At 35.0% G+C, this 10729-nt stretch overlaps 1 long non-coding RNA gene across 2 annotated transcripts in view; it reads right to left on the bottom strand.

Moving 5' to 3' along the window:
* Window positions 1-10729, bottom strand: part of LOC104912163 — a 92701-nt gene that overhangs the window by 1333 nt on the left and 80639 nt on the right. The window contains exons 4-5 of one of the 2 annotated variants that reach the window (XR_004160634.1): window positions 6331-6405; window positions 2419-4544 (exon numbers count right to left, since the gene is read on the bottom strand). The exons of the other annotated variant lie outside the window; for it this stretch is intronic. This is a non-coding gene — a long non-coding RNA (uncharacterized LOC104912163). Of the gene's footprint in view, window positions 1-2418; window positions 4545-6330; window positions 6406-10729 lie in introns of those variants that run through there. 2 annotated transcript variants of the gene reach the window in all.

The following is a 10729-nucleotide window of genomic DNA, read 5'->3' as shown; positions in this document are numbered from 1 at the left end:
TTACATATAAGATTATATGCATGTTTGTGTATAACACACACACAACATATATAGGGAGAAATGTATATTAACACTGCATCAGAAAGAATACCAGGTGAACTTTAACAGATACACAAGAAAAATTTCTGTTCTCATAACCACAACACATTCATACAATCAATAACAGTTGAATTTGGATCACTGAGTATTGAAAGTGATCCACTGTATGCCTTAAGGAATGTATCACTGAAGAACGATAGACTGCTTGTGACATAACCCAATAACTGGTTCTCTCAAGAGAAAATGCTGTTGAGAACAAATGTCATTTCTCTGCAGGGAGTAAATGAGCAGAAGTCTGTTCACTAGGACTCTTTTTCTTCCACACTAAAGAATTCAGTTCACTGGAAACACTGTCTTCCTCTACATTACATATGCTCCAGTGAAAACAGAAGTGTGTCTTACTACTTCTGCCTTAAGGACAGAATAACCTTATAGTTATTCCAAATGGAGTTATATCTTAAAAGACCTTTATAGGAAGTCTAACAATCAAACATGACAAGAAACACTGTCATTATAGAACTGATGAGTAAAATACTCAACTGTCAAGTGATGAGCATGCGTGTAATATACAAATCCAGTTCTTTTTTTCATACTCTCACAATGTGCTACAGAACAGATTAATGGGAATCCTCTGTAGCTGTAGTTGCAGTATTTCTTGGCTCTTTCCATTCTCACTAGAAATTAATCAGTACAGAGTATCATCCTCTACTGACTACAGACAAAACCTAAAATTTAAGCTAGCTTATTTGATTATTGCTACATGTGCTGAAACAATTAGTTTTATTCTCTGCTTACACTTACAACAAAGCATAAAATATCAAAGTTTTACTGGATATATTATTAATTACATACTGCTTACCAGTCTCAGCTCTTTGCTACACTAAAATTATACCTCAAGTACAAACACAAATGTTGCCACAGACAATGGAATTAACGAATTTGTAATGCAGAAGGATGGGAGGGATAAGCTAACATAATTCAAAACAGTCGTTGTCCTTCTTCAAACAGATAATCAATGTGTTATTCAACAGGTAAGTAATCCCACATTTTTTATTTAATACAATGTAGCATACAGTAGCTTGCAATAGGTAATGTCAAGAAAATTGCAATTAGGTCTCACAGAAATGCTTTGTGCTTGTAGAAAAAAAAAAAATTCATTTGGATTGCAAATGGACTAAGCTGCTTTTATATTACTTCCTAATTTTCCTTGATGCCTAAACTTCCTCTATAACTGCTTGAACTGGAATTTTAATTAAAAAGTTAATCACCTAAAAATAATATTAATCAATGTAGTTTTCCTTGTATTCTCTAGTTACCTTCTGTCCTTTTAGTTCCAGGTTTTCACTTGTAATGGCCTGCAGCACTACTGCAGGCTTCCTGATGGAGAAACAAATTTGTGCCAGCTTGCTGAATAACCTCCGTAATGTGCAGCCGATCAGAACTTCTCCATCTGTGTGTCCATCCATCCAAAGAACCAGATGCTCTGAAAAACACTTCATCCACCTCTCCTGATGTATCCATATCTGAAATATGTTGCTACCATAACTGCAGTTTTCAGCCCTACAAGCAAAGTCAGCTATTGACCTATCCGGAGCTTTCAACTGTTTAGTCACTTGCTCAGGTACAGCATTTTCTTATGAAAATCCATTTCTGTTGCTAGAACTAAGGGGAAGATTGCAAAACATTTTCATTATTTTTATTACAGTGAAAATGAAATCACTAACTGGGAGTATCAATAATTAAAACACATAGAAAGAAACCATTTCACCACGGCCTAAGTCCAGGCAATATGTAGATTTCATAGGATGAGAAGCTAAGGTTTCTATTCTATATAGATCAGGAAATCTGCCCAGCTGAGAAAAAAATGCTCATTAAGCCATACGCTTAGAAGCAAAAGAATCTAAATAATCTAAATAGTATTCTGTTAAAATACAAAGTAACCAGGAAAAAATACTTCTGATTACATCTAGCAGAGGTACACTCTTCACTATATTACATTTCCAATTATTGCAAGAGAACAATTCGTTATATAACATAGTTAAGAATCCCATTATTAATTTGCAAATAGTTAAACATTTTCAGTCCAACTACCAGAATGCTAAGAAAGTTATAGAATTGTTTTAAGAATGCCTGTCACTAATGAGTGAATAGTTCTGAAATTTGCTATTTTCTTTTGCCTGGGAATCTTGTTGAAAATTCCTTGGATTACAGAAAAGTATTTTACCAAGCAGAGTAAATTATATTTTAATGACAAACAGCAATAATATAGTTGCAAGTCACAGAAGCCAATGAAGGTTGTTAATGAATTGCACTTGTAAAAGGTGTCTTTGCACTTTAGTAGCTTAATTATTACTTTTTTTTTTTTTTTTAAGTATAAATATTCTGTGATGCAAGCATTGAAACTTCTGCTTTGGGCAACTGCTGGAACATCTGCATAAGGTGAAGTTACTGACTCCCAACTGTTTGTTACCATTACTCCTTTGCCAAAAATTGCTAGCCCCATAGAATGTGGTGTTACTTAGCCAGCAGAATGGATCACACAGGCATTCCCTGCCTCATCTGTTTCAGGATAAAGTTAGCTTGTTAATTTAAATTCTACTCTTCATACATTTTGCAGAATGAAGTGGTAGAATTTCTGCTGAAGATTCAGTTCAGTGTTCAGTGTTAAATGCATTTTGCAAAATTTTAAGAATCGAGCACAAAGCCCATAGGACTTCTTTAAACTCATATTGCTGTTTGACTGAACCTTTCTATCCTGAAGCAGCCTTAAAATGTTGGTATTATCACTCTTTAAGTGATTTGCTTAATTAGAGCTAAGTTAGATATTTGTGGCCAAGTATGAACAGCTGCTGCAGTGAGAATCAAGAGCAAAACTCAGTGAGATTCCTATGGCAGCAGAAAAAACATCAGGAGTGGCCACAACACTGCACAGCACTGTTCTGCAGCTTCTTGTTAATGCTTTTATTCTGTGTTCATATAAATAGGCACAGAGAATGTAACAAAAATGTTCAAGTGGAAAATCTGCAATTCTGTCAGGAGCTTATTCTGTGTCTTAACTTGAACTTTCCTCAAAGCTTTTCAAATCTAGAAATTGAAACATAATTGTTTTGTATTCAGAACTGATGAAGAATTTGTATCCCTGTGCAAAACAGACATGCAGATATGGGAGCATAAAAATTATAACTATACTTTATGCACAGCTTGCATATCAATTTTGACATCTATCTCATGCTGATGTGATAAATTGACTAAGAAGTTCTGTCAAAAAAAATGAGTAGCTATGAGGAACATGGAGTCAGAACTGTATTATAATGTCCTCTCCATTTGAAGTCTTTGGCTAGAGGTGTAAGATTTGTCCCTAGCAGCTGTAGCCATCATCATGCTTAGGTGCGTAAACTGTACCCTCTTTCTGAAATAGCAATAATCTCCAGTTGCAAAGTGAACCACATGAATGCAGCATTAAAAGCTTGTGAAGGGAAAAACCTCCTGTTCAGAGAGTATCTTATATGAAGTAAGCAGTGCCTCACTATCTTGTAAGGCCTAGATAGCAATGTGTGGGGTTTTTTTGTTTGTTTTTTATTTTTTGTTTTTTTTGTTTTGTTTTTAATTGTAGGATAGTGAGCTATTGGATTTAGTCTTAGTTAGATTCATTTATAAATGCTGACCCTGACATACAATCTTCAATAAAGCTGTGCTTTTATATCTAATTTCCCTCTTTCAGCTGAGACATTAGCATTCCTTATTCAAAATTCTTTTCTCTCAAGCATTACCTCAGATTAATTGGCACTGTATAAAATAAGTTGCTGGGTGCACAATGGTAACCATGGTAGCCTTCATACTATCTTCACAATGCATATGTAATTCAGTTCTCAGGAAAACATAATTAGTACGTAGCATAATATATTCTCTCTAAACACATCACCATGGTATGAAATACACACAATCAAAACAAATGATGCCTACAACCTCCACAGAACTGGGCTACCATTACCGAGCAGTTACATTACAAATGAATATACTATTAAACAGTCGTGCTGCAGCATCCCCAACTTACATAATGCTGCTTCTTTAACCATACTTCTTCTCTTTATGACCAAAAGGTGGCAATGTTCTACTTATTATCAACTAGTCGTAAAAACTCAATTGAACAGTATTCACACAGGAATAGAGAAATCTCTTTCCAGCCCAGCCAGAAAGCTATGCGTCATTAACTATTGTGCTTGCTAGGACCCAGTACTTCGATGATGACACTTTCAGATAAAATTGACACAAGTATTGAAATACTGTTCAAGCAATAATCCAATGAGATGTGTGAAAGAACATTCATGTATATTTATTTTCTTATGAGGAAAATGAAAAGACATATGCAGCTCAAGCCAAATTTATGACGTTGTCTTCATGACACAGCCTTTATTGCAGATTTTTATACAAGACAGTCACTGGTATGCAGCAAGTGGAAGTTTCACAGAAGATGCCATCTATCCACTTGAGATTTTTGCAGAGGCCTATGTGAAGAAATGCAGCTAACTCGTTTGAAGTGACCTCCATAGCTGACTTGAGGACTTGCCAGTCATGGCTATTGAAGTCATTCTAAACAACTGCCAATGAAGCTTTAATACCACACCCACACAGAGTGTCAGGACAATAACAGCATGGAAGAAATAGCGTGCAGCTGTTATTTTTCTAGTTAGTACATTGACAATAATTGCATTACTTAATGAAACAAGTTAGGAATGTTTGCTGCCCTAGTTCTGAGCCCACTCCTATGATTGCTGAACACAGGGTGTCCCACACCCAAACATTTGGATTCTACTTCACTATGATGCTAATGAGAAAGCTAATGTGTTTTTCCTGGTGTTTCATGGGGAGATAATTACTTTTCAGTATCAGCAGTAAACTGGAAACTCCTACTTATTTTGTATGACTGCTTATGTTATTTAGGATGACTGACTTCTCGTTAAAGAAAAGCTAATAGCTGAAGAAGAAAGAAAGGGAAGTGAAGAACAGAATCATAGAATAGTTTGGGATAGAAAGGACGTTTAAAATCATCTAGTTCCAACCACCCTGCTATAGGCAGGGACACCTCCCTCTAGACCAGGTTGCTCAAAGTTGCATCCAGCCTGGCCTTGAACGCTTTCAGAGATGGGGCATTCACAACCTTGCTGGGCAACCTGTTCCAGTGTCTCACCACTCTCACAATAAAGAATTTCTTCCTGATATCTTGTCTAAATCTACCCTCTTCCAGATTAAAACCATTTCCCTTCATCCTGTCACTACATGCCCTTCTAAAATCACCTCCCCAGCTTTCCTGCGGACACCCTTCAAGTACTGGAAGGCCGTTATGAGGACCCCCAGTGCCTTCACTGCTGCAGGCTGAAGAGCCCCAACTCAGCCTGTCCTTGTAGTGGAGGTGCTCCAGCCCTCTGGTCATGATACATGTCTATGTCAGGAGCACCCTTGCTAATGAAGCACTAATTGAGTTTCTAGAAACTTATGTATCTCTGTTGCCAAATTTGGTAACATGACAATTCTACTAATGCGAAGGAAAAAGAGCTCCAATAAAAGAGCTCATTTCTAGGAAAAAAAAAAAAAGAAAAAAATTGTCAGCTATGAAAAGCAAGTTAAGAACTACTTCTCAACACAACAGGAGTAACAAGAATAAGATGATGTCCACAGTGTATAGGATAGGCAGTCTATAGCTACATGAAAGTCATTTAATTTGTTGTGTGAATGCCTATTGAAGTAATTTACTGATGTACAAGCAATTATATTTTTATTAAGTCTGGGGCATCAGAGTGTCAGATTATGGGCAGATACCCCTATACCTCTTATGAAAAATAACGAAAAACTTATACAGCAAACATACCAAATATAATATGAAATAGTTGCCCAGCTGTTAATCCATATTAGCTATATTAGTTTTATTAGTTTTATTAGTTATATTAAAAAACTGTAGTTAGTTTTATTAGTTATATTAGTTTCAGCTTAATTATTTTCCAACATGCAACAAAAAATTTGAAATTGTTGTGAGGTTACTAAAGCATGCATTATTTAATGCTATTTGGCCATTCTTTAATACCAACAACGTGCTGTGGATACTTCTGACAAATCCTTATGATAAGCTGTTATCAGAGCAGAATAAACAAACTGTGACCTTTCCATTCAAACACTGCCATAACAGGTGACAGCCTGTTGTCCCAGTTCTCTAGCATAATGGATGCAGATTTTCCATTTCAAATATTTGTGTTGTAAGGTAGCATTATTGCCATAAAATTCCAGTCAGACACATACCCATAATCCACATGTGTCTGATTCCACGCATTCTGACTTCTCAATGTGTGGGAGAAATGGACGGAAACAGCATTTCTTTAAAGAGACAGTAATATAGAAGAATTTTTCAGTTAACAGTCATTGATTTCAATCAAACAGAAACATAAAAAAATGCTATTCTTTAGTACTGTAATGCTTAAGTAGAAATATCACACTTTTCATTTCTGGTCATTAGAGCACTCACTTGGCAAAAGTAAAAAAAAAAAAGGAGAACTAATGCAATAGCAGTATTTTTTATGAAAAATTATTTTTTATGAAAAATACTGCTAGTTCAGGAAAAGCTATTCATCTTCATGTAGGAAATGACAATTATTTCATGCAATTAAATTAGATTACTTATCATCAAATAAATGTTATATGGCACTAACTTTACATTTTTCTCAAGAAGATAGAGTATTTTATTACATTCTTTATCATCTAATACCAGTCATGTCATGAATTCTAAAAAACTGATTTAAACTAGTTCTAATAAGGCTCAGTAAAAATGGATACATTCACTTGGGACCATCTATCCTGGGACACCATGAAAATGAGAAGCAGTGATCACAAATGGAACTGAAACAAAATAAATCTTTCAGTTTCTGGTAAAAAATTAAAAAAAAAAGAAAAAAAGAAAAAAAAGAGAATAGAAAGATCATCATTATTTATCATACATTATACATTCTTTCATATTACAAATTCAGATTTGCTTTAAGTAAAAAGCCCAGGCAACTCTTTTTGTGATCACCGAACATTTTGGATGAAGTCTACTAAAAATAGGTTACTGAGACCTTTAAATAAGAGCCGTTTGTAAAATGTTACATGAAAAGGATATGAAACAGAAGTGAGAACTGAGTGACTTGATCCTGAGAATGGTAGTTAGGTCAAGTCAGCTGTCCCATAGTGCCTAGTACTAAATGTCTGTGAAAATCTTCTAGGTATGTAAGTAGTAGAAATACAGCATAAATCCTATTACTACACTAGCTGATATTATCTAACAAGTAAAACAGTAAAATATTGATTTAAGTGCCATTAAAGAGCTGAAAAACGATTTTCATATTTGTTCACTGTTTGATGTTATAAATCGTATTTATTTATTCATTCGGGTTACTCATTATTTGTGAAATTATTTGACTATCATTTAATTACTGGAATTTAAAAATGCCTCAAATTAATATGGCCTTCTTTTTCAGAGGTTTTCTCTTAAAATACTGATAAACCAAATATTTACCACCACCAAGTCTCCTATTTTGGGTACTGAATATATATGGTATATTTAATTAGAGAATAATTTCTTAAGCACTGCAGGAATTTCTCAAGAAATTGCATAGCCATAAATATGAAGAATATGAGAAACTAAAAAGAGTAGAATAGAATAAAAAATAAAGTTTCTTCTATTGAAGTGCAGACAAACGATGGCATTATCAGCAATATTATATGAGGGCTGCACAGAGCCTCCTACTTTATTTTTTTGGTTCATTATATCAGAGGCATATTTTGGTGGTATGGCAGTAGAGGCTGAACCTTCCAACCAATATTCCATTACACGTTGTTGCTGTGTGACAGATGGCAGCAGAGGAGCACTTTGACAAGATGGCGTCTGACAGCAAAGAGCATATGGAGCAAAGGTGTGTCACTGAATTCCTCCACACAGAAAAAACCTGCACCCATTGACAATCACTGATGCTTGTTGAATGTCTATGGAAGCCAAACACTGGATATGAGTGTGGTGAAGCAGTGGGAGGTGCATTTCAGCAGTGAGAACAGTGGGTCACCTCCACTGGTGCATACTTCTATGCGTACAGCATGCAGGCTCTTGTTCATCACTGATGAAAATGCATAGCTCATGGCAGTGACTATGTTGAAAAACAGTGTTTTGTAGCTAAAAATATGCTCTATCAAATATGTTATTGTGTCCTTTGTATCTATTGTAGTTTCTATGGAAATAAATAGGAGGCACTGTTTTGGAGAGACCCACCTACATATCACCATGACCAGAATTTCACATTTCACATTTCACAACTTCTCCCATAGAAGTTGTTCTATTTCTTCAATCTTACCAAGTTTCAAAAACTGTATCTTAAGAAAGTTCAGATGCATTTCCAAGGTATAATACAATAGAAGATGCCTGCAAATACTAACTCAGAACTACGCAATGTAGTTAAAGTATCTTAATGATCTGCACACAGGAAGGTTTTATGAAAAATTCAAATTGCCTCCAATATTTTCTACATACTCTCTATATTTTTATCCTGCAAAAGAAAATAAAATCAGGAAGACAACAGGATTATTCTCTTAACGTCTTCAGCATACTTATCTTCCACCTCCTTTGTACTATGCCTTAAAACAATTCTGCAGGCTTTCCAAACATTTTAAAAGCGTTCAGAAAGCACTTAAAATGTTTGGAGTTATTTTCCTTAATTCATGAGTGATCATATTATTTGTAGAATTTGACACACATTTTGCTGTTCCTTTAGTCTGTAAGTACAAATCTAGCATCCTGCTAGATGCCATGTGATATAGTCAATCCCTTGTCCCAAGAGCTGAAGCTATATTTAGTCAGTGCATAGCATGGGTACAGAATCATAGAATATGATTGAACACTGAATATGAATTCAAGTTTCAAAATTGATATTTAAAATACATCCCAAAGATTATGATGATTTATATTCAGCTTTATCTTCATTCATCAGGATGAAAATCATGTGAAAGTCTTCTAGTTAGCTTTCAGCTTAAGACTCAAGTTTTCACAGCTCAACAAATGTAAAATACTTATTTCACCTTTTCTGTTAAGCAAGATGGAATTAAAGAACCTTAAGGATAAGTAAGATGAAATAGCAGATAGAACAGTTCCATACAAGTGAATATCCAGGGATACAAGTAGTGGCTTATGCAACATGGATGACAAGGCCCCCATTAGAAAAATGGATAGTGATGGTAACTCCCCAAAAGTTAAGAAAATGCAAAATAAAAAAGCCCGATACTAAGGTGAACTCTGAGATTCATTACTAGTGACTTGGTTTTACTAAGTCACATAGAATGTGTACCCCACGTATGAGCATTTCTAATTGCCACCAAGTTCCATTAGCAGGTGCTGCTACAGAATGTTCTGCTATACTGACTTAAACACCATTACAACTCCACTTAAGCACACCGTTCTAAAGTATTATTTGGACATAATTTAAAAAGCAGTAATGATCAACTGTGTTGCCATTGCAAAATAGTCATTCAAAACTCAAGTCTTTTCTTTAAAATACCTGGGTTTACAGATCATGTCAATTTTTCACTAGATCTATGAGTTGTCATTCAGGGGAAGCTGTCATTTTATTGACACATTGCAACATCAGCTCGAGGGTAATTGTGCAGCTTGGAAAGCAAAATATTCATGTCCCATTTGAATGCATGGAAAAATTGTAAGGCAATTTGTGTTTGGTTAACTTAGTAACATAGCTTGTACTCTGACATATTCCCATGGGAAATGGAAATCCAAAGATATATATGCATTACATGAAATGATTTATTTTGGATATTTACTATACTATTGCTACTTACTCAGACAAGAATTTTTCACAAGAAACTCACAGTCCTTTAAGGTTTGAATCATTTGAATGTTTACTGCAAGTCCATAGACAGTTTCTGGAAACCAGTGAAAAAAGGCAATGGATCAGATACAACAATACCATATCTGAAAACTGACACCTACAGGCATTGATTTAAGAAGCAGTAGAAATTACAGATAGAAGAACAGTTCGTAAGTAGCAGTCGGTTTCTTTTCTTCCATTTCCCTGAAAGTTCAAGAAGATTTTGCCAAGCCAACATTTTTGTCAAAACCAAATGCCATGTAAATCTGCCACAAGTACAAATTTTCCAGGAATTTAATGAATCCGCATTGAAAATTCAAGATTGGACACCAGAAAATTTCACGAGGATAACAATCTCTGTACAGAGTGCTTAGCTTGTATGGGAAAAAAAAAAAAACCCAAACACATCAGAAAAAAAGTGCAGAGAAGCTTAGCCCACTATGCTAAAAGTTGGTAGCAAGGGATTGTAATCTCTCCTTTTTCAGCCACAATGGTGTCCTTGGGAACAGATTTGTTTTGTACTGATATTGCTTAATAACAGCTGTTAGACATTTATTTTCCATTATTCTGACACAGTAACATGCAATCTTACTTAACTCACCAACTCTCTCCAACATAAAAATGTATCCACTGTGAGATTCCTTTTCCAGACAAGCACTTAAAGTAGATGTTAAGTAGAACTGCTCCATTTTTCACCTAATAACTGAACTGTTAAAACTACTGTACAAGAGTGCAAACCCAAGATATTTAGAAAAGAGAGCAAACAGTAATTAGAAATGATTCTATTTTTTCCTCTTTTT

Source organism: Meleagris gallopavo, chromosome 9 (genome assembly GCF_000146605.3).
Source record: "Meleagris gallopavo isolate NT-WF06-2002-E0010 breed Aviagen turkey brand Nicholas breeding stock chromosome 9, Turkey_5.1, whole genome shotgun sequence".
In the NCBI taxonomy this organism is placed as follows: Eukaryota; Metazoa; Chordata; class Aves; order Galliformes; family Phasianidae; genus Meleagris; species Meleagris gallopavo.
This window is presented reverse-complemented; position numbering and strand designations above follow the sequence as displayed.